At 41.2% G+C, this 24,206-nt stretch overlaps 1 long non-coding RNA gene across 1 annotated transcript; it reads right to left on the bottom strand.

The window, feature by feature from the left end:
- Positions 1-9,466: 9,466 nt before the first annotated feature.
- On the bottom strand, positions 9,467-18,364 carry LOC121921050. Its single transcript, XR_006101829.1, has 2 exons — positions 18,222-18,364; positions 9,467-9,512 (listed from the first exon to the last, which is right to left on the bottom strand). It is a non-coding gene; the product is annotated as an uncharacterized LOC121921050 (long non-coding RNA).
- Positions 18,365-24,206: the final 5,842 nt, after the last annotated feature.

The raw sequence follows: 24,206 nt of genomic DNA, 5'->3' as shown, positions 1-24,206 counted from the left end.
TTCATGTCATTGTGGTCATGGCAAGTCACACAGCACCAAAATTTCCAAGGCAAATTGATAAAACTAAAAGAAAGGTAATTTGCCCAAGAACAATGCAGATATGTGATCTGAGCTCCTCAGAACATGAATGCTCAGAGACAAATAAACATGGGCAAGAAACTGATTCAAGCAGTGTTTGGGTCTTAGCTCCAAAAGAAAAGCCCTATATTTGCCTTCACAAAGCACAACAAAGTATTCATTTCAGAGAGACCAAACTTTCAATATTCAAAAGAAATGAGGAAACTTTCTTCTCTTTCACCTACATGCTTAGTATTATTTTTCTCCACAGAGCAGGTGTTTATCTTACTTGGGTTTCTAGGGAACTTTGTCCTTTAGAACCATAACTTCTCTTGCTACTATGCAAATCCTGATTTACTGTCCATATTGTGATAACCCCTTTATTAGGTAGATCAAATAAGCACAGAGATCTTTGACTGCTTTTGAAACCACAGGTTTGTTTGTCAGGCAAATCTTTTGATTTGGTTTGGGTTCTTTTTTTTTTTAAGCCGGAGGAGGAAATGAGAGATTAGGATCTTAAATCGTGTATCTTCATCTTGTCCTGAAATGTCAACAAGGAGAGAGCAGAGTATCAAATTAGGATTGTCAGACTTACAGCTTGATGCCCCTCTAAGTTTGCTGAGAGGAGGAAACCAAATAGAGACAATAAACTTTCATTCTCCTTTTAAAGAATACCTCACCCTAAAAAACTTGAAAAGTCAGATCTGTTGTTTTTTTCAGTCCGGTGGAAAGCTCATGGTCTACTTTGTGACCAAAGACAAAGTCATCTGGATTCTAGGAGCTAAAGTGGGGAGTTTTATCTTTGGCTAAAGGAACTTTGTCTGCTTCAAAGAACAAAGTCCCAGTGTAAGGCAGTACAAAACCTTATGCCTCCTGTGTAGGTTCCCACTAGGCCTAAATACCCTAAAGTACCATATCCTATCTGATCTTTGAAGCTAAGCAGTCGGCACTGGTTAGTACTCAGTTGGGAGCCCTCCAACAAATACGACGTGCTGTGGGCAGTATTTCAGAGGAAGGAATTGGCAAAACCTCCTCCGAGTATTCCTCACGTAAGAAAATGCTTATGAAATTCATGGGGTCACCATAAATTGACAGGAGACTTGAAGGCACAAAGATACATAAATAAACACACACACACACACACACACACACACACACAGAGAGAGAGAGAGTTTTCCACTGTTGAATATATAGTTTTATGGTCTTCAAATCATACATACAGAAATAAATATGGCTCTATATGGTTACTCCATTTCTGAATTACTTCGAATAGCAATAGCAAGTACATTTCTATACCACTTATCAGTAAACTAAGCACTCCCTAAGAGGTTTACAATATGTCAACTAATTGCCCTCAACAAGCTGGGTAACCATTTTAGGTGACCTACATATAGATGCAAAGCTGAGTGGACCTTGGAGTCCCTGTGATAGAACTCAATCTTGTGGCTGCAGTACAAGTTTAACCTGTATTTGTGGCTGCAATACAAGCATTTAACCACTGCACCATCAGGGCTCTTAAATACATCTGATTTAAATAAAAATTCAGCTGATTTGTTTTTATTTAGTTAAAAGAATGCCCTCCCATCACATTTGGTTGAATTAGAAGTTAGTTATGACATCATATTGTCCTATTGGTATTGCTTCTTTTTAAAATAAAAGTGATGATGTTGATTAAAACACCTTAAGGAGGACTTTGGCCTGCTAAATTTCATATGAGTGGATTCAACTGCAATAAATTCACCTGGGTATTTTCATGACCTTTTCAGAATTTCTAAAGCTTTGGCAAAATGAGGAGGTGAAAATCAGGATCTCCATCTGTCCTTATTGAATAAATGCTGCCCATTAATGCCAGTCCTGGACTTGGTGTATCCATCCACCCATTCTTCCCGAACTCAGTTTTTGGCTCACTCAGCATGCAGGCATATACCATTTTAAATTTAGCTGTTCCAGCAACTGTTGAAAAAATAATGTTAGGCTCTTCTGCATTACTGGCAGTGTCTTATGGTTTGGGGCCTTTGTTCAAAACTGTAACAGAAACTTCAGCTCTGTCTGCATTCCTTCCACCCCACCATTGCCACTTCATCTCATAACAGCAACATAAGCTACTTTACTTCGAGAATAGCTGTGATTTCCTTCATTAGCTACAACAGTGGGTGATGAGAGTGGATATGTTTCTCACTTTACAAGTGAGCAGAATATTGCCTGCACATCTTTCCTTCTATCTTCATATCTAGAAGAGTGAGACATTCAGTTGTTGTCATTTTAAATCATAAGTACACAAACTCTTTGGCTATGTGAGCCATATCCAATGGTATGACATAGAATCACAGAATCTCATAGCTGGAAGGAAGCACAAGGCCACCTAATCCAACCTCCTGCACAATACACACAAGAGTCATACACACAGGTACACTGTACAGTGCACACATGTACAGGCAAGCCTTTCTGTGTAAATTAAAAATGTGAGGAAGAAAAATGTGTTAGCTCCACCATCTCTATCTTCATTTCCTGTCTGACTCAGCACACATAGAACAGTTGCGTAGTAGAGAGTCTGTTGTCAATGGAGGCTTTCCATGTGAACTGGAATCTTCAATAATAAGAATCCAGTATTGATCTGAAGAGATATGATGCAGTATTGATGTCATACAGAATACAATTCCCTTGTCAGTTGATTCAGTAACTTGCAGTAGATAATGCAAATTCTAGAAGAGAATGCAAGGCTCATAGTGCCAAAAACCTATGTTGGCCCAACTGTGTGGCTGACAGAAAGGGATTACTTTGAAAGCTATGCAGGAACAGAACATAATTATCTCAAAGGTACATGATGAGCTTTTCAGGAAAAAAATGTCTTTGTCTGCACAAGACTAAGCATGGTGAATGAAAAGCACACACAGTTGATTTCAGTAAGTATGTATTTCCATATTAAAGTTACTCAGAAAGGGTGGGAATATTGAGGTTATTGTTGCATTTCATGATGGGATTCATTCTGTGTGCAATATCAGAAACAGCTTCATTACCCAGAGCTGTGTATGTATATATTTTTTGCATTATAGTTCATGCCGAGATTCACAGGATCACTCACAAATCATAAAGTATACATTTATGCTTTCCATGATGCTTCTCCCTCCCCTCAGGCATAGCTCAAGTGAGTAATATTATAATATAGGTTATTGAAGGAACATGAGCAACATTATGGGAAGCGTAGTTCTTGGGGATTTATTCTATTCTGATCAACAAAGAATTATTCCAGTTCTTTGTATTAGTCAGTGTCAGACCCTAGTGCCAGGCAGGGCACTGAAACAGCTTCAGACTGGTGAGTAATTCATTTCATACTACATACCTTATTACAGAAGTGATGACTGTGTACATAGTGGGATGAGATGAATACTAATAAAAATAACATTTGATTGGCTTTAAAGGAATCACCTTTCTTTGGGGAGTTATACACTATTCCACCCTGAATCTTCAGATTAATTTTTGACATGATGATTCAGTGGAGTACAATGTGGACTGTTTGCCATTCTTCTCAGTCTTCTGTGCATCATCTTCACTTCCAACAGGGTGGGCATTATCATCAGGTACAATGAGGCATTGGTCTCTGGTCCCAGATGGTGGGAAGGAGGCAGTGATATGGACAGAATTCTCTGTGCCATGTGTAATGCACCCACAAGCAAGCCTGATGCCCTGGCATGCCATGGAAGATGCCTCTTCCTATTGTAGCAAAATTCAGTTGACAGTCTTGCTGTATTCTCTAAGGTGAAATGGAGTCCACATCACCTAGGCCTTGTCTGAATGGGCCAAAAGACCTGTTTTTCTCCTGCTTGTGTTCAGATGATGCACAGTGGCAGCACAAATCCCAGTTCTGGTGTGAGAAGTTTGGATGATGTCCAGTATGTTCCACACCAGAACCAGGGTACAACATTCTTAATATGGTATTTAAAAACTTACCTGTTGCTCTGGATCTTCCAGAAAGATCCATAGCCCTGTTCCCAAATCACCATGTCTATCTGCACAGGCCAACTGGCACATCCACTGCCACACTGGGTTACTTGTTCTGAGGTCATATGATAATCACTGAGCACCTCATTCTGAACTCAGAAGTGAGCAATGTATGGTGATGTACCGGGTGGCCCAGCGGGACACTCATGCAGACAGATGCTATGGTGCAGAAATGGAATGCCAGGTAACAGAAGCAGGTTGGGGCAGCTATGGGGCCAGGATACTCCAGGTTGCCCCTGGAGCATCAGTGAAAACAAGGCCCTTGCCAGCAAATAACAAAATGTCTTAGGCCAGTGCTATTCGAAGTGGTGGTTCCTAGGCAGATGCCAATCCACAAGCCATTGGCTACTGGTACAGAGTGAGCTCCCAGGCAAGACAAAAAACGTTGAAGCTAGTGGGCACAAATACGATGCCAATCCCTGGCACAATGAGGGAAAGAAAACCCTGCCAACATCTGACATCAGATGCCTTAAGAAGCACTGTCTTACACCATCTCATGTATGATATGGTAATCTAGGCACAGCCAAGTTCCACCACAGCTACAAAGAGACAGTGGTATTCACATCTCCAAAGACACAGAGGAGACACACACACCAAAAAGTAGTGGTTCATCTCCCCAGCTTCTCTCCCCCATTGCTCCTTGGGTGTTTGGGGCCATATGTTTTGTGTTTTGCTCTTTTGTGTTTTGCTCTGATGCATGATTCTGTAGTCAGGTAGATGAGGGATCATATACATTATTGGCAGCTGCACACAAGCAGATGTCATCACCAAGGCAATACACTGGTCCAGCATCTGTAAGAAATCAGAGCTAGTACTGATAAACTCACAACCTAGGAGAGGTTGCAGCAGTTTGTTTTGCCCTGAGCCTTCCAGTCATGAGCAAATGGCATCACCTCTCTCCCTGCTAATTTAATGGAGTGTAAACTACTTTTGCACTTTGGATTCAGTCTACAGCAGTTTGAAGCTGAGGACAATGGGGGGAAATGGGAGCAAAAGAGAAGCAGCTGACAAAGAAGTATGACAGAGGATTAATTAGGACTGTCCCTGCTAAATCAGGGCAGTTCCAGGATATGAAATTGTGCCTCCTGGGAGCCTCCAGAAATTCTCCCCCACCCCTTTTTTTAACAGATTCCAGCCCACCCTAACATACACACACACACAAACTGTTTAACAGGTATTTTTAAAGTCTTTTAAAAGTGAATTTCTGGCTGCCTTTGGGTGGATTGGTTGGTTGGTTTTGCATTTTTGACAGTCGGTGTAGGCCCCACAGTTCCCCACACAAAGAAAACTGATTCTTAGGCCTGTTACAGACTGCCAAAATAAAGCTGCTTCGGGTCTCTTTGGAGTTATGCTGTTTAAATGAGGCATGCATCCTAAGAATCTGGAAGCTGCACCAAAGTTGCCCTACAGTGCTTAGGAATGGAGTGTGGCTTTGACACAACCTCCGGACTCTTAGGACCCATGCATCATTTAAATAGCATACCTCCAAAGAGACCCGAAGCAGCTTTATTTTGGCAGTCTGTAACAGGCCTTAGATTTTTCAGAGCTGCCCAGTCTGATTTCACTTTTTCCTATACCTAGATCACCACTAGCCAACTATTGGCCTTGGAAAGTTTACCTTTTCAGACTACAATTCCCAGCACGCTATGAGACTTACAGTCCCCATCCCCCACAAGATCTGGTCCAGTGTCTAACTGGAACACAGTATGTACCATTCCAGTTACTACATGTCTATACTGCTGGAACAGGCCATGTGCATTTTGTGCTGCAAAAATCATGGAACAGTGGCACCTACCTGTTCACTTGCACATCATATCAAGTAAACATGGGGGGGGGGGGGGAATCCCAGATGGAATTTCCTGGAAATTACACAAATGGCATCATTAAGTACAACATGTCCACCAGCTGTGGCCTGGCAGCCATGCTAAACTTATGCAAATTGTGCTAATCTTTCATAAATGAAAATATACAAAACACTTCCAGCCTATGGCTGTATGACAGTTCCTGGGTATCCTTACATATTGTCCACACTTGACCTCATCAGCTGGAAATAGATACCTGCAACTTCTTAAACGATGAAGCATTTTAACTTGATTTTAAAATAAAAAACTTGTTCCATGCCCAAAGCTATGCTTAGAACTTGGATAACATATTCATTGACTCCAGCAGGTGTTTCATGAGAACTGGCAAGAATCAGGCTGCAAAACAAACCAGATCCATCCTAAAAACAAATACAAAAAAAAAAAACCAAGAATAATTGTTCAGCCCTGGCCAGTATCCATTGCTAGCAACCTCTGAGTTCATCTTGCAGATTGAGTTAAAGTCCACATGAATATGGCTTAGAATGTGTTTGTGTGCTGGTTGTGAGCTGTGCTGCATTATTCCAAGGGAAATCACAATGAATTACAGTGTATGCTGCCAGGAAGGAGGGTAAATTATTCTTTTCCTGCTTTTGGAAACCAAAATCCTACACACACACCCCAAATCTATCATTAGTGTTATGAAATGGAGAGTGTATTGAATGTGGGTGGGACTTTCGTTGTAATCTGTGTGCAACCAAAATGCCCAATGGCAGAGACCCTGGGATTGTTTTCAAGGCAGAAGACTCGACACTGGCAAGCAGGTGATTAATTTTGCCTACTTGCAGATACTGGCACAGGGAAGGCAAACCACTTTGCACATCTGTTCAAACATCCATAATATGAAGATTCTTACAAGCACAATGTGTACTTAGAAATGCCTTCCATGTGTACAGTGTACCTTAATCCCAAGCAAGTAAGTAAGCAGAATAGATTGCAGGCATTCTTTATTATTCCTGGAAGAGCTCAGTGACAATCACTGTCTTAATATTTCTTAGTGCTTGATCATTTAGTACACATCTGATTGATTGTTACTGAGAAAGCTTGACTATACCAGAGTCATAGTGGTCCAATCTTGCCAGATCATTTCAAGGGGGGCTCAGCCTTTCCTAGCCTAATCTTGGGCGGGGCTGAGCCACTATCCCATTCTGGGGTCTATGTCTATTGGGGCAAATATTTGGCCCTGCTCATTTGGTCGCATTATTCTGCACATGTACATCAACTTGCAAGGGAGATATTTGGGGAAGATATGTGGGGACTACAATTCCCGGAACACATACACCAGTATAGTCACTGCCATTCTGCCTGGGTGGATTCCAGAAGTGTAATGTAAAAAGGTAACTTTCCCAAGCTCTACTGCCAGGCTTCGATAAGAAGAGTACTTCACCTACAAATGAAATCAGGTTTGTGGTTCGAGCTTTGGACTATGACTCTAGAGACAAATTCTACAAATTCTACCTCATGACCTTAGGGTCACCATATGTCAGAAATTTTTGAAGGCACACAGGCTAACAAATCATATCTGGAGAAGTGGATTGATATCGATGAAATCTCATGATGAAATAAAAATCAGTTTTTCTTAAAGGTACTGCTACATTTCCTTTTTTTCCCCTCTCCTGCTCCCTTTCTCCCTTTTATGCTGCAACAGATTAACACGGATACTTCTTTGAAAACCAAAAACAGTGTTATTCATCTTTCTCAAATTGGTTTCCACCATTGCCAAATAGTACAGCCAATGGCAATGATGGTAATCCAGTGGTAAAAGCTAAAGTTTACTGTTCTGAGACCTTGGAATGTCATGCAAAAGAGGCCTGAACTATTATCAGTAATATGAAAATAATTCTACAAAGCCAGTCTCCCCAAATATTCTGATTGCCAAACAATGGTTTGTTCAAAGTTAGGAGTATGTTGCATTGAAACAATTTCCATGCCACTAATTGCAGGCTCATTTTCTGTCAAAATTGCTGGACATGGAAAACGTTCAATACAAACGGAAGCTAAGCACAGGAAAAGCTACTCTTTTTTTTTTTCATTTTCACTGTTTATTAATTCAGTAGCATTGATGCCTGAACTCAGAGTTGTTATCTGTAGATTGACACGTTCTTCAATAGTGTTTAAATAATAATAATGAAGATTTTTCAATGCATTTTGTGGTTTGGTCCAGAGTGTTTGGCCTGTGTTTTCAGTGTATGAGTCTGTAGCTCCCCCTGCTGACTCCAGAAGGCAGGAAAGAGATTAATAAAATGTGAAAATACAGTACAGTATTTAAAAAGAAAATATTAAAGCCTTCTGGATCCAACAGTACAATGTATGCATAGTGCAGCTAAAACTGACAGGCTCCATTGTTTCTTCTTGGATCAAAAATATCTATCTCTCTTCTGAAAATAAACAATATTTGCTTTTTTACAAAATATTGTCGGAGAAAGTCGCAGTGGGTGGGAGACAGAGGGGTGGTCCTTTTTATGCAATTCATTTCCCAGGGGCCTTTATAAATGCTTTTAGCACATTCCTCTGTATGTCTATGAGATTTGTTTCTCCTTTTGAAGATGAATATCTGCAACTGAAGCTTGAGGCAAAAACCTCACATTACCCTGCCCAAAGAAACCTAAAAACCAGATATCGGGAGAGTTAAACAGATGCTAAGAAACAGGCTGATCCTAGTCAAATAGAGAAGAAGAAAGAAAATGTTATGGGGAAAAAAGGAATGTGTGTGTGTTGTGCACTTGCTAGCAAAGGAAAGCTTATTAATTCATGTTTATAGAGGCTATAATATTATACATTTATATTTTTATATCTTTCCTTTGTCTAAAGGAACTGAAGGAGGCATAAACAGTCCCCCTACCCATTTTAATTCTGACAACAAACTGTTGAGGTAGGTTAGTCTGAGAAACCACAACTGGCTCAAAGTCACTCAGTGAACTTCTAGGCTAAACATGGATTTCAATCCACATTTCCCGCATTGTGGTCTAACGTCAGTTCTCAAAGCTCTTTCTTTATGTTTTGTATATTTCAATATGCCATTGCTCAGCACAGCTGAGAACTACAACCAGCCACTGGGGATGTTCTAAGCTCTCTGTTTCCTAAATTGATCGGAGTGTTTGGGCTTCACGGCCCACCCACCACCCCACTGAGCCCTTGGGAGATGCTCTCTAAGTGGATCAGAGATTGGAAAATTAATCCTTTGGACTACAAAAATTACTCCTTTGGGCATAAATGCTCTAACTCCTAGAGCTCCCCAGCTAGTATGACCAGTGGATATGCTCACTGGAGAATTCTGGAAATGGTAGTCCAAAAAATAACTTTTCCAAGTTCTGAAATGGGTGCAGTAAACCTACAAGAAGAGCAAGTCTGTCAGCCTCGTCTGTCTCCATTGCTGTTTCATGGTGACAATCAACTCAATTTGGAACCCTTGGGAAAATAAACAAAAGGATCTACAATAACAGTCTGTCCAGAAAGATTCCCTCCACAGTAGTGTGACCAACAAACTTACCTTCCTCACAAAACACCTCAGCAGGGCTTTTATGATTGCTTGAACCATCCCCTCCTTTTTCTTCTTCCTGTTTTCCCTTTTTCTTCTAAAAGTTGTTTGTAGTATGCCTTACAATGGAATCAGAGAGGCTGTGATCAGTTATAACAAAAAGTGAAATTAAAAAGCAGATATTCTCCGAAATCTTCTTTGATCTGTTATACTGTATTACATAATGTTATATTACAACTTTCTAAGGCTTCTCCTCTCCACCATCCTCCACTCCATGGAGAGTTCTTGCTGGATACAGGGTTAACTTCCCCATCCCTTATATAAGATTGTTTATCTTGCTTCGGGTAGCCAACAGAAGTTTTGGGAAATTCCATGTAAAGTAGAAAACACAGTTTCAAACAGCTCCACTACTTTCCTCTAGTTTTCTAAGGGTTTCTTCCTCTCTTTCAGACTTCTTCCTTGCTCTGCCTTGTGCTTGGATCTGTTTCCCAGTACACCTGAGTGATGCAACATCTCTTACTTACTTTTTCCTCAAAATCCTGGTTCAGGTTTCATTGCACAAGCTGTGCTGTGAAAATGTGACAGGCCCACAGCAGGTGCAGAGTTCTGAAGTCACAGCAAACAGGTAGGCGCTAAATGCTGAAAGGTGCTCAGTCAGTTATCTAGATTGCTTTATTTTATTCCCTTATCACACCCTGTGTGTGGAATTTAGATGTGAAAATTTATGCAAAACTGGTTGATCCCCTTGGAAATTATGTCCTCATAATACAGAGAACAAAATGAGACTTACCAAGCATCTGTTAGACACAACAATGCCAAATTAACCTGTCACAGTCACAACTGTGATTATCTGGTGGTCAGAACCATAATTAGAAAGAATGCAAAATGTATTCACAAAATGAGCCTGAATGTTGTATGTAGCAGTAAAGCACATAACACTGAGTTGAGTGCAGTCATATAGCGTAGATTATTAGATGCTAAGAAAGAAGCTGAAAAAGTCTTGTCATTTAGATCAGTTTCAAATGAGGAAGAATTCTTATTTAGTTCTTCTGTGTTTGTCTATATGCCTTCAAGTCACTTGTTGCCTTGTGGCAACCCCATGAATTTCATAGGGTTTTCTTAGGTAAGGAGGACTTAGAGGTGGTTTGCCATTGCTTTCCTCTCAAACATAGCTCACAGCACCTGGTATTCTTTGGCAGCCTCCCATCCCAGTACTAACCAGGGCTGACCCTGCTTAGCCTCCAAGATCAGATAGGATCTGTTGCCTTCAGAAGAATTAACACATGAAAGAGGAGAGGAGATACTTTCCAAATCCTTCAGTCATCAAAGCCAGTGTATAATTTTAATCAGGGAGCATTAAGAAATGTCTTTGTCAAAAGCTTTTTGGAAGTCTGAAGCAACAATCATATGTAGAAATGCCAGTTCCACTTACTAATGATTCAGCCATATTGAATACAATGGGACATATATCTGGATATAGAAGAAGGTTGTACTGCAAGTATATAATGGCATACAGATCACTTCTGTCTTCGATGGTTATCATTCCCAAATTATTATAACAAATTGACACAGCCAGACATACCCTTGCTCAAGTCATACCGATCCGTTTTCAGCAGACTTATTCTTCTGTATTATGATATTTTCTTTAAAACATTTAAAGTTATTCAGTGGTTCTTCGTTGTACTGTAGTGTAACATCAGATCAAAGTATTGCCAAGAGCATAGTGAGGAATGAGATAGGAACCCTTCCCAGTTCCATCTCCATAGCCACTCCCTGGAAACAACAACTGATGAAGGATTGCCAGACCTTGCTTTGAGATGATGCCAGTTTCTTCTAAACCTCAAGTCTGAAGAAACTCTTTTATAGAGGCTCATCTGTGGAATACAAGTCTTTTCCTTCTCTTCCCCAAACTACAAGAGGCCCTTGGTATCTGCTGGGGTTTGCTTCTAGGGTCCACTGTGGAAACCAAAATCTATGGATGCTTAAGTCCCATCATATATAATGGCATCCCTTATATAAAATGGCAAAATCAAGTTTTGCGTTTTGGAATTTATATTATACACACACACACACGCACACATACTGGATGGCCCTTGCAGTCTCCTCCAACTCTACAATTCTATGATTCTATGATTCTATATATAATCGCCCTCCATTTTCACAAGGGATCCGTTCCAGACCCCGGACCCCCCCCCCATGAAAATGGAAATCCACCAATATTCAAGCCCTATTGGCTGTCCGTTTGTCCCTCGCAAGTAAGCAAGCAACACAGATTCAAAGTCCACACAAACAGAGGGATGTTTGTATACATATATATTCAAGCTACCGATGGTTGAATCCATGAATAAAGAATCAGTGCACATACAGGAGATTGGTAGATTCTCCATTTAATCGTTTAAGAAAGCATTTATTGTGTTCCTTTTCTTGCCAATCAAACTGGTGACAGAAAAACTTGTTAATACTAACATCTCGCTATCCAGAATCAGTAGCCCAGTGCTCAAGAACAAAGTGAACGGAGAAGTAAAGCTACCTGCTATAAGCATGAGAAAATAAAATATCCTGCTATTCAACACACAAATGCACATACCTTCTGCATGTAATAATTTGCTTGCACAAGAATATTAGGGTGGCCATACATGAGCTAAATCCAATAGCTAGTCCCAGCTTGATTAGGCCCATTGGATCTATGAGATTTGACTAAGTGTTGACTTAACATTCCAAAGCTGATTCAGTGGGTCTACTCAAGTAAGAAGGAGCAAATGGATGGAGGCCTCTGTGTCCTCCACTGCAGATGGCAATCCTCCATTTGAAAGGCTGTCAAAGGACAGCAGTTTGTCTGAAAAGGTGTATTAACTATGAACTGTCCAGTTTCATATCATATGCACGCACACATGCGTGCACGCATGCACACACATACATATGTATATCTTATGTCAAAGATTCATACTAATTTGGTGCTGTTTGAGGTCAAACAAACAATGCAGAAAAACTAGGTGTGGATTAGTAGATAACACAGAGAAAAACAACATTATCAGCCTAACCTCAAGCATATGCCATATACCAAGGATAGCTATCCAAATCCATCTCCTTTTGTGTCCTCTGTTTTGGGTGAAATGCTCTTTTTTTTTAAGTGTCTAAAAATAGCTGTTCCATATCTTTTTTGCCAAACGTTTTCTGGATCACATAGTTATCTGAAGGATCAAACTGAATCCCTATTTGATGAGGATGGGTTTTGTTTTTTAAATTGGCTTATAGGCTAGGATCAAAACTCCATTTTCAAGATGAGATAAAACACCATAATCTTGCTCATATATTCTCCAAAATAAACAGACAGAAATAGAACCCAGATAATTCAAAACACAAAACAGGCCAAAGAATAGAACCTTTTGAGAAAGGAAGAACAAAGACATTATATTTACCTAAATCTGTTCGAGAACTGTAATTTTCACATTATCCTATGAAGGCAGAACAGGCTGTTATTTCCTCAGGAGAAGGACTAACAAATTAGGATGTTTTTTGTAACACCATTTGTAATGAGAACTGGGACTGCCTCAGCTTTATGTCATAGAACAGGAAGATACCAGTCCAGCTTTTTGAAAGGACCTGGTGAGATAAACACATGAAGCAGAGTGTTTGCTTCAGGCATCTCATTATCAGAAAAACGCAGACAAGCTGCAATGAAGTCCAAGGAGGGCAACTGTGATGATTAAATGGCTGAAGGGATTGGAAAGGACTCACCAAGATTACAAAGGACTAACCCTGTGCAGTTTAGCAACTTTATGGTTAGAAGAGAACACAAAAACACTCTATAAATGTGTGAAGCTTATAGCCATAGAAGAGAGGGGGGAAAGGACAGTATGCAAAAGTGGATGCATCTTCAGATAATACAAGGGTGTTAAGAGATAGGTAAAACTATCTCTGGCTGTATGCACACTGCAGAAATAACCAGGTTTGACACCACTTTAACTGCCATGGCTCAATGCTATGGAATTCTGGTAATTGTAGTTTTGTGAGATATTTAGCCTTCTCTATCAGAGAGCTCTGGTGCCACAGCAAACTACAGTTCCCAGAATTCCATAGCATTGAGAAGTGGCTGTTAAAGTGGTGTCAAACTGGATTATTTCTGCAGTATGGATGCAGCCTCTGTCATGGTTGCCTGACAAGGCAAAGACCCTTTGTTAAAGGTAATTTGTCTGCTTTGCATTGACCCAAATGTAAAGGAATGAGATGAGGGCCACAATCCTATACACATCTACTATGCAATGGTTTTTTTTTTACACATAGCCTTAGTAAATATTCAGAGGAGTGGGGGTACATCTAATACCATTAATACTAAATACTATTTTAAAAAATGAACCCTATATGGCTCAGGTCCAGGTTATTTGAAGGACCATATTCTGCCTTACAAACCTGTCCATGTTTTGAGTTCTGCTGCAGCAGCCCTTCTCTCTGTCCCATCTACCTCACCAGGACATCTGGTGGAAATACAGAAGCCAATCTCAAAAGCATGTCCATTAAAAAGAAAATGAACAAATATAAATAATACCTGATATTAGTAAAGATACTTTCCCCCAAAAGCCTGCAGAATAATAATAATAAAAAAAAAAATGAAATCTTCACTTGACTATACAGAAAAAACAAGGGAAGCCCCAGTCTAGCTTTTCTAGGAAGTTTCAGAGCCTAGGAGCAGCCACCAAGAAAGCCCAGTTGTGCCTAGCAATAAATTTTGGCCCATGGGTCCACCCATGTGCCAATTAAACTTGGCTGTATTTTATGTCTTGTCTTCTTGATCACCAAACACAACAGGTAACGTAAATACTTGAAGATGATAAATTATTCCAATGCACTGCGGGAACCCATCCAAGAAACCCTATAGAATAAAAACAGCCACTAAAATGCTAAATATTTAAAACATCCAAACTTAACTCTAAATGCTACAGAAAAGTCTTAACAGTGTTTCCAACAGCTCCAACTCAGACAACATTTAATGGCTGCAACATCAACTAGTGACTTGTCTTCATCACAATAGATGTGGTACTACAAGACAGCTTTTTCCTATCTCCTGCTGTCAGATGAAACACAGCACTTTCCAGCAGTCTGTTGACAGATTTGAGGGGCACATATTAAGTCCTGAACAACCAAGTGATGAAAAATCAAATGAGATACTAACAGGTATAAATCTGATGAATTCACAGAAGGGGGGGGGATCCATTATGTGTCAATCACAAGCAAAAGTCAGTTCATACAATAAAGTCATAGGAAACAAGAGGCCGAGAATATGCATGGCAAAATAGCAATCATGTTATTTTGTTTTGTGGGCTTAAATCATATTTACTGAGTGAGTAGCAGAGTGGAACCATAAACCTATTTGAAGTTAGCTGCTTGCAACATCTTCTCCCCAGTACTGACAGAATAATGATCCACCGACGGAGGCTCAACATTAGAAAATCGGCTGCTATTTTGTAAAAAAGCAGCCAAAGGCAGAGGGGCATTAAATCATGCCAGAATGCAATGAAAAACAAAAGTAGATTTGTAAATATAATTTTTTAAAAAGTAACTTCCTGACTCTAAATGGGCAGACAATGGTAATCTCCTTTATGGGAAAGTTCCCGGCAATGAATTTCCTTGTCAAAGTGATCTAATATTTGGTGCTTGCTATTATTCCCATTTTTCATTTTATAATTCAACACAGAACTATGCCTCTAAACAATAACAGGAAGCTTTATGGCCATATTTCATGCCTTCCCTTTTGCTTGCTTGCCTCGAGGACTTTTTTTTCCTCCTCCATTTATGAGTGCAGTATAAAGTAGTGGTCCCAACTGGTGTGTCAACAACAAGTGGATTGAAGGAGGAACAAAATTACAAGAGAAATACAATGCTGGCAATCACTACTGTTTTCAGACACAGAAGCAAAGCCCAATTATTTGAGGGAACACACTTTCCATCTCAGAAAAACGGAGAGGAAGAAGAGGAAGAGCGTGTGCCATCACTCCATCCACGGTCTGGACATCAGCCTTTTTTTTCTTCACTACTACCCTATAGCAGGTACAGTAGCAGCAGGTACATTTCTATACCACTTATCAGTGCACTTAAGCACTCCCTAAGCAGTTTACAAAGTGTAAGCTAATTGTCCCCAACAATCTGGATACTCATTTTAGCGACCTCGGAAGGATGCAAGACTGAGTCGAGCTTGAGCCCTTTTGCTGGTATTGAACTCGCAACCTTATGGTTTGTGAGTGAGTGGCTGCAATTTAACCACTGAGCCACCAGGGCTCCTACCCTAGTCCCTTTGTTTTCTGTGCCATCTTGACATACAATGAATTCCAGAGAACGTACATATATTGTGGCATGCAATTGACCTAAACAAAGTATTGCCCAAATGTGAGTATTGTCCAAATATGAGGTTTTTTAGGGGGGGAAGTTCAGCCAACACAAATATCTTTGCTGTTGAGAACTACATTCCCCATCAGGAAATCTTACCGCACAGGAAGAACGCTGCTACTGCCCCTGGACATTCCCATCATGTTCCAGATGCATCCCAGAGGGGGCGATTTTCAGGAACACTTGAGAAGCGTTCCTGAAAATCACCCCCTGAAGAACACATCTGGAACACGATGGGAATGTCCGGCGGTGGCGGCAGTGTTCTCCCTGTGCGGTAAGATGCGTTCTATGCCGCCTCTCATCCCCATAACGTTCCCCTTTAGAACGCAACACGCCTGTTCCAGGGCCTGTGCGATAAAGTTCTTGTTTGTGAGCAACCAGTTGCCTGAAGGAGGGACCATAATTTGTGGTTGGTTATCAGCATTCAGCTACTCCCTTTTTAATGAGCATCTGTCATTTCAATACTCTGACCTAGGCTGGGCCTCTCTATTTCCAACAATCTTTGGTAAGTACTATAAGCTCTGTATCTTGCTGTTCTGAAAGCGCTATGCTTTCTTGGCTTTCTGTCTCACTGGCAGGGGCCTCTGTCCTACTCTGTGGCCTCTTTGCTTCATATTTTCCCCCTGTCTGTCTGGATCAGAGTCCGAAGGGTACAGCAAAACACTTTTGAAATCAGATCCAGGGAATCCATTATATTAGTCCAATGGTTTCTAAATCAAATATTGCCATAGGCTGCTCCACTTGAAATCAAATATTTGATATAGAAGATACAACACCGGAAGGAGAGACAGAAGTAAACAGATGAAGAATATGTCTGGTTATATCAGATACACTGTGATGACCATCTGGCAGCCTATCCATCAATCTCTTAGTTCATATGGGGCAGCAGAATGGTACAATCAGCCTGGTTAGTCACTTGAATTACACCCATCTGCTTTCTGGAACATTCCCTGGAACCAGAGGTCTCTGTAACATCCTGAGCCAACATGATGTAGTGTGCTGGAGGCCTCCTGCTCTTAGAGCAGCCTGGGACTTCCTGTTCATGTGAAATTATTAGAGTTAACATATGAAATATAGAACAGCATTTAATGCAGAAGTGGCATTATGGAGTGTAGGAGGTTCAGATTGCACCAGGTGGCACTCTAAGGGGGGCTGACACCACTGCTCCCAAAGATCTACATTTTGATAGAAATGTACTGTGCTTTTGCCTTTCAAACACTGAAGAGATGGCGTCAGTTGTGTGAGGCTCAGTGGTAGGAGAAAGGCGAGTCCCTGGGGCTTTTTTTTTTTTTAATTAAATTTTAGAACAAAATTAACTTATATAATTTTCTTTAAAAACATCACATTTTACAAATTTTCACTTTAACCACATGAAACTTTGTACAATTAGGCTGTGCGTATAATATTGTAATTTAAAGATAAAGCTTTAATTTTGCTGGTTGTTTATGCCACAACTAATATCTTTACCTTCAGTAACATATGGAAATTATGATTTATGAGTAACATTAGTAAAAAAAATTACTAAGGATTCTGTATGGTGTGATATGAGAGGTCAATTGGGGGGATGACACCATGTGTTACCGCAATGGGTGACACCAACCTTTGTGACACCACTGATTCAACAGCTGTTCAGAAGAGGGTATTGCTTTTCGAAACTTCCTCCTCTCTATCATTTTTACAGGTACAGGAACACTGTCCAGTACTTTACCATACAACTCCAGATATTATAGGCTACCTCTCAGAGAGTTGCATTCTGCTGTCCTATGCAGTGCAACATGATGGTGGTGGCAGCTGTTGGTTTCCATATCACTGGGTCAGTGGATTTGAGTTTTAGCCTGAACTTTATAATAATTATCCAAACTACTGAGACTATTTGGGGAATAGGGTGTAAACACCTTTTAAAGCTCATATCAAAAACCATAGTGGATTCACTGTCCCCCTGGCATGGAGGCCACCAGCCACCACTGCACGGTGTTTCACAGTTTTGGATGAAACATGCAGAGTCAAGAGAAGCCTGGAAAAACAAAGCCCAGATGAGTTCTTTGTGGCAGCTACATTTTTGAACATGTACACGGGATATGTATTGGTTTACTAAAAGTCATTATTTATTGTGTCTCGGCTGACAGCACTAAAACTGAGTACCTCAGGCAGTAGTGTATCAATTTGATAAGGAGTCACATCACACACACACCACCATTACATAACTAAAGAGCTTCCCCCTACCAGCCCCACAGACAGTTACTTCTTGTTATGTGTTGGGTGGGGTTTTTTTTAACATATCCTATAAGATTTCTTCAATAAAAACCTTGAAGATTCAGAATGGGTACCAATCTGCTATAATATACTACTGTCCAGACTGAAAGATCCTTTATTAGGGTTGAGGAAGTGTTCCAGAGCACATGTTTCAACACATCACTAGAGAAAGAATTTGTGAACAAATTATTTACCTGTAAGAGTTGTAAGTAGTTGTGGCCATCAAACTTCCCAGGTGATCTTTAGTCTCACAGTCTCTCAGCCTATCCTGCTTCATAGGATCACTGTGAAAACGAAGACTACTGAAGGAGAAATCCTTGGGCTAAATCCAATTGCTTGTCCCACCTAAAACAGATGCATTGGATCAATGGGATTTATCTAAACTGACTTATTATTCAGCATTATACATCTGTGATTAGCAACTGGATTTTGGTCAGGGATGGGAATTATGGTTAGCTACATGTGTCCTGGTGTTCATTAAATGATGGCCAATGTGTTATGGTATGATCTGGAGTCAGCATGGTGTAGTGGTTTGAGCACTGGACTACAGCTCTGGAGACCACAGTTCGCTTGGCCATGGAAATATACTGCATGATCCTGAGCAACTCATACACTCTCAGCCACAGAAAACCCTGTGATAGGTTCACCTTAGGGTTGCCATAAATCAGAAATAACTTGAAGGCACACAACAACAACTACTACTACTACTACTACAACATTACAGTAACATTGTCAGATGCTTCTCTGATTCCCTCCACCAGCAACAGAATGACTATGGGAGTAGTATTGCAGTGCAATACTGAGTCTGGATAGGGTGCTTTGGTCACTGCAGAGGGTGAAAGGGAATACCAATAACCAGAAGAAGACATATGCACATGTAAGGTGTCTGCATGTGTCACTAACCTCCCAGCTCTTTAGGGTCATGTTGCAAAAGCCAGACCTGCCATTCTAACAACCTTGAATCACCTTTTGATGCCATTATATCTAAGCTGCTATTAAATGCTCCCCTTCTCACAGAGGCATTACACATACTGCAATTATTTTATGGAAAACCCAAAGGTAGAACGTGTATTTCCACCCTTCTTTCCTTTCTACATCCCCCCCCCCCTTTTATGAGAACTGCAACCAAAGCATTGCTTGAGCTACTGGCCTTAGAGAGCAAGCAAATGTAACTAGATCTCCCTTGAATGAAGCTAATGAGCAGGCTTTGATAATTGATGAGTATGTGATGAAGCAGTAAAAGTGCAAGAGTAATGCATTGCAAAATATGCTCTAAAGTGCTGTAATAAATAATATGGAACTACGCTTGTCAAATGAATGAAGTGTACTAGCAAACACTCCATAATATAGTTTGTGCTGTAATTAGATCTTAGAGCGCTCACTAATACAGTCAGCTATTAAATATTTTCTGAGAAGTGGGTGACTTTGATCAGATGAATGGGAAAATTGATTGGAGGAGTTGGGAGTGCTGAGTACCTAAGTCCTAAACAGGTATATTCAATAAACTAATAACATTGTTCTGTTATTCTACCCAAAGGAGTAACATCATAACTAGCAAGACATGGGCAAAAGGATCTAAATGGAAACATCTCTTAGTACATCCCAATGAGTAGAGGGCTATATTAAAATAATCGTCCATTCAAAACTTCCCTGATAGGGGCATCCACATAATCTTACATGCACTGGATAAGATTTATCACTACAGTACTACCACTAGCACTTCATCAGTGCTTGGAAATGTTACCTTCCCCTCCCCCTTACACTGCCGCAAGTGCTACTAACTATGCTGGCAAGGAGGTTGCCTCAGAATTATAATCAAAAGAATTAAGTTTTTCTAGATAGGCTTCACATATTTTGGTTCACTCAATATTGAATCAATGGGAATTAGGGAATATTTTCAAACAAACAGAATGAAGTAATGTGGAAGGGGTTGTGTGTAAACAGGGAACCAGTTTAGTGCTGTGGTTCGAGTGTTAGGACTCTGGGAAGCCAGGTACAAATTCTAGCTCAGACATGGAAACCCTTTGAGGCTGAGAGAAGGTAACTTGACTAAGATCACCATCATAGGCAAGTCACCCTCTCTCAGCTTCAAAGGAAGGCAATGGCAACCCTCTTCTGAACAAATCTTGCCAAGAAAACCATAAAATAGGATCACTGTAAGTCAGTGTTGACTTAAAAGCACATAACAGCAACAATGTTCAGATGTTCTTTTAAAGCCAGAGTGAGCAACTGTGGTCAATCCAGCACCAGTTTTCCTTGGTCACTCTGGGGGCAGCATAGACTTCTGGTTTCCAAAAACTGATATTTTATGTTAAACAGAGCACAACAGGTTGCAACTTATTTAAAAGGAGAATTACTGCACGTGAAGTCTTCATCTTCATTGGGGGAAGGAAACAAAATGGGGTCTAGAGCAGGCAAGGACTACAAAAAAATAGCCTTGGATGCCACATGTGGCCAAGGGCCAGACTTTTACCACCTCTCTTTAAAACATTTTATGCAATATGCCAAAAAAGTGGGTTTAACAGAAAGATGAGTCATGCAAAATCTGAGATGTCACCAATGTGTTTAACAACAGGGCTGTAAGTATGATGAGAGGGAAAAGTAAGGACATTCCCCACCATCCAGAAAATAAGAATTCTGTTTGCTATCCATGAAATTTTCCTTCAATCACCCAATTATTAGCATTACAGAGAGTGTGACACTGAAAATTGCTCACACATAGAGCTCTTAGATTTGCTGTGTTCACACTTCCTTGGTAACTTTGCCTGACCCTTTTCTTTGGATGCCTACAATGTATTCCTAAATGTTCAACTGCAGATTTACTGCAATGGTAGATATATGGGGGATGAAGGAAAACTTTATTGCGGAGGACAGAATTCTTATTTGGGAAGGCCAATGTCCTCATTGCCTCCACCCAAAATAGCTACATCCTTGCTTGACAAGTACATTCAGGATAGGAATATTCCACAGTGAATTCCATCTATTTTCATCTATTTCTTTGCAGAGTCCATCATTCATTGGTTGTACCCATCAAAAGAATGTTGTAAAACATTTATCTTTTTTGCCGTTCCACTGCCATGGAGGTACATAGGAAGATACATCATCTCCACATAAGGGATTACTCTAACATTGCAGCAAACTTTGAGTTAACAGGCCTGGTCTTTTGAATCAGGCTTCAAGACTACAAACCCAAAATTGCACAGCACTGCATTCTCAAAAATATGTGAACAATATAAGGACTTTAAAGTATTAATCCCAAATAAACTAGGCCCATTGAATCAATGGAATTTACTTAAGTGTTGATTTGCCAAGTTACCATCAACAGGGTTCTCACCATTATATGTTTGAGACAATGTTGCAAGCAGACATGAAGACAGGACTAGATTAACTAAAGACCGTATGCTTTTAACAAAGTATGTTTTTCCTCTGCCTTTCCAAAAATATATTAAGGATTCAAAAAATTAAGGATCCTATTTTATGATATTCATTTTAAAATGCAGCCTCACCAGCAAAGGTACTTTGTAGGAGGAAAAGACAATCAAGAAGATATCTTTGCTTTTACTCTTATCTCAAGGATACATAACAGGTTAATTCTGTTGGGGGTTTTTTTGAGGTCACTCCTTTTTTATTTTATAAGAAGGGAATGGAGGCACCTACAATCTTATACGCATGGCCAAGTGACCAAGAATAATAGTATACATCCTCTCCTGATTCTTGTAGGCCTTGCATGATTTTTTATCTAAGCTGAACTGACATTTCAGTTCCCTCGTAGCAGCACACAGTTTATCAGCACTGATTTTCTCCGCCAGTAGTTCAAATCATTGTGAATATTCCATGACATTGCAAAATTGCAGCCACTTGCTGGGCTAGGAAACAATTGGTTACAGCTATATAAATAATAATAAATAAAAGTTTTATTTTTATACCGCCCTTCTTCAAATCAGGGCGGTGCACAACAAAATTATATAATACAATAAACACCAAGCAAATACAAGATACAAAAGCCATATCGCAGTAAAAACCTAAACATATTAAAAACATTACAACCTCATGCCAGTCTACAGTGCTGGCGGAGGGAGGGGGGAGAATAAACAGTCTGGGGGAAAATATTCAGGGGTAAGCCTGCTCTAAATAGGTTTTTAACCCTTCTTAAATTGGGGTAGGGAGGGGGCTGCGCGAAGCTCTGTGGGCAGCGAGTTCCAGAGCTGGGGGCCGAGATCGTAAAGGCCCTCTTGGAGGTAGAAACTAACCTAGCCTCCGGAACTCTTAGGAGTTGCTGCCCAGATGATCTGAGAGTGCGGGGCGGATTGTATGGGGAGAGGCGGTCCATCAAGTACCCTGGGCCCAAGCCATTTAGGGCTTTATAGGTAACGACAACAACCTTGTATTGCGCCCGGAGCTGGCAGTGCCGTGGCGTGCGAGTGTTTTTGACTGGTCTGGCCTACGACGTATTAGTGACCAGTCAGGTGCCCATATGTCGTGCACTAATGCTAGTGCTTGGGTATGGTTGTACAAGGGTTGCCCCATGTAGAGCGCATTAACGAAGTCCAAGCGAGAGGTTACCAGAGCGTGACAACAGTTTCAAGGTCCCTCTGCCAGGTAGGGACGCAGCTGGCGTATCCGCCGAAGCTGATAACAGGTGCTCCTGACTGTCACATCCACTTGAGATGTAAGTGGAGCGATGAGTCAGAGGCACACCCCAGACTGTGTACAGAGTCCTTCACAGGAGCGTGACCCGTTCAGGACGGGTGGAATTACCACCATCCCCGGACCAGGAGAACCTATCACAAGTACTCTTCCGTTTTCTTTGGATTCAGGCTGAGTCTGTTTTCCCTCATCCAGCCCATTACGACTCCAAACAGGCCACAGAGGAGAGATGCCATCCCCGTCGTTGCATCAGCCGGAGGCATAGAGAAGACTATTTGGGTGTCATCAGCTACTGATAACCCCGCGCCCCATGTCTCCGGATGATCTCTCCCAGCGGTTTATGTAAATGTTAAAAAGCATGGGAGACAAAATGGCTCCTTGAGGGACCCGATGTTAGGGTTCCTGTCGGAGCACACGTCTCCCAGCTGCACCATCTGGAACCTCCCAGAGAGGTAGGACCGGAACCACTGGAGCGCAGTGCCCCCGATTCCCACCTCCGCCAGGCGTTCCAGAGGATACCATGGTCTATGGTATCGAAAGCCGCTGAAATGTCAAGAGCACAAACAGGGACACGCTACCCCTGTCCATGCCCAGACGGAGATCATCGACCAAGGCGACCATAGCAGTCTCAACCCGTAGCCCGCCCGAAAGCCGGTTTGAAATGGGTCTAGATAATCCATTTCATCCAGGATCGATTGGAGCTGGAGAGCAACCGCCCTCCGATCACCTTTCCCAAAAATGGCAATAGCGAAACTGGCCGGATTGTTATGCAACAGGGGGTCAAGGGAGGGCTTTTTTAACAAAGTTTTTACCATGGCCAATTTCAGATTAGATGGAAACCGCCCATCCCTCAAGGATGTATTAATAATCCGGTGTGTAACAATGAGGTCACAACCGGGGGCCCCGTGCCGCTAGCCATGAGGGACAGGATCGAGAGAGCAAGTTGTCTTCCTAACACTACCTGAAGGATCCTGTCCACATCCTCGGTACTGACAGACTCAAACTGATCCAGTATAACTGAGTCCAGGAAGCTCTGGATACCTCTGCTCTAGGTTCTGCTCTAATGCTGGCTTCTAGACCTTCGCTTATCCGAGAGGTTTTATATCCGCGAAGAAGTTGTTAAAATGGTCACAGCAGGCCTTAGAAGGTTCAAGGATCTGGTTCGGGGCAGGGGGGAGCTGAGTTAGCTCCCTGACTACCCTGAACAACTCTGCTGGATGCGACTCCGCGGACGCGATCGACGAGCACCATAGAACGAATTCTAGCTGCCCGTATACGCCTCTCCATAGTCCCTCCAAAAGGCGGTCTAGGAGAGTCTTGTTGGCTAAGCGTAGGTGTTTCCGCCAGCGATGCTCTAGCCATCGCAGGACCCGCTTCCGTGCCCGGAGATCTTCCTGTACCAAGGCTTGTGTTTTTGTCGAGTTGTGTTGTTGTTTAATTTGTTTTTCTTGTTGGTGTTGGGGTTGTGGCTGGAGAATTGTGTTTTTGTGTTTTTGTGTTTTTTTGTTTGTTGTTTTTTGTGTTTGTCTTGG

Source organism: Sceloporus undulatus, chromosome 2, assembly GCF_019175285.1.
Source record: "Sceloporus undulatus isolate JIND9_A2432 ecotype Alabama chromosome 2, SceUnd_v1.1, whole genome shotgun sequence".
Taxonomy (NCBI): Eukaryota; Metazoa; Chordata; class Lepidosauria; order Squamata; family Phrynosomatidae; genus Sceloporus; species Sceloporus undulatus.
The sequence above is the reverse complement of the archived record's forward strand: the minus strand, read 5'-3'. Positions and strand labels throughout refer to the sequence as shown.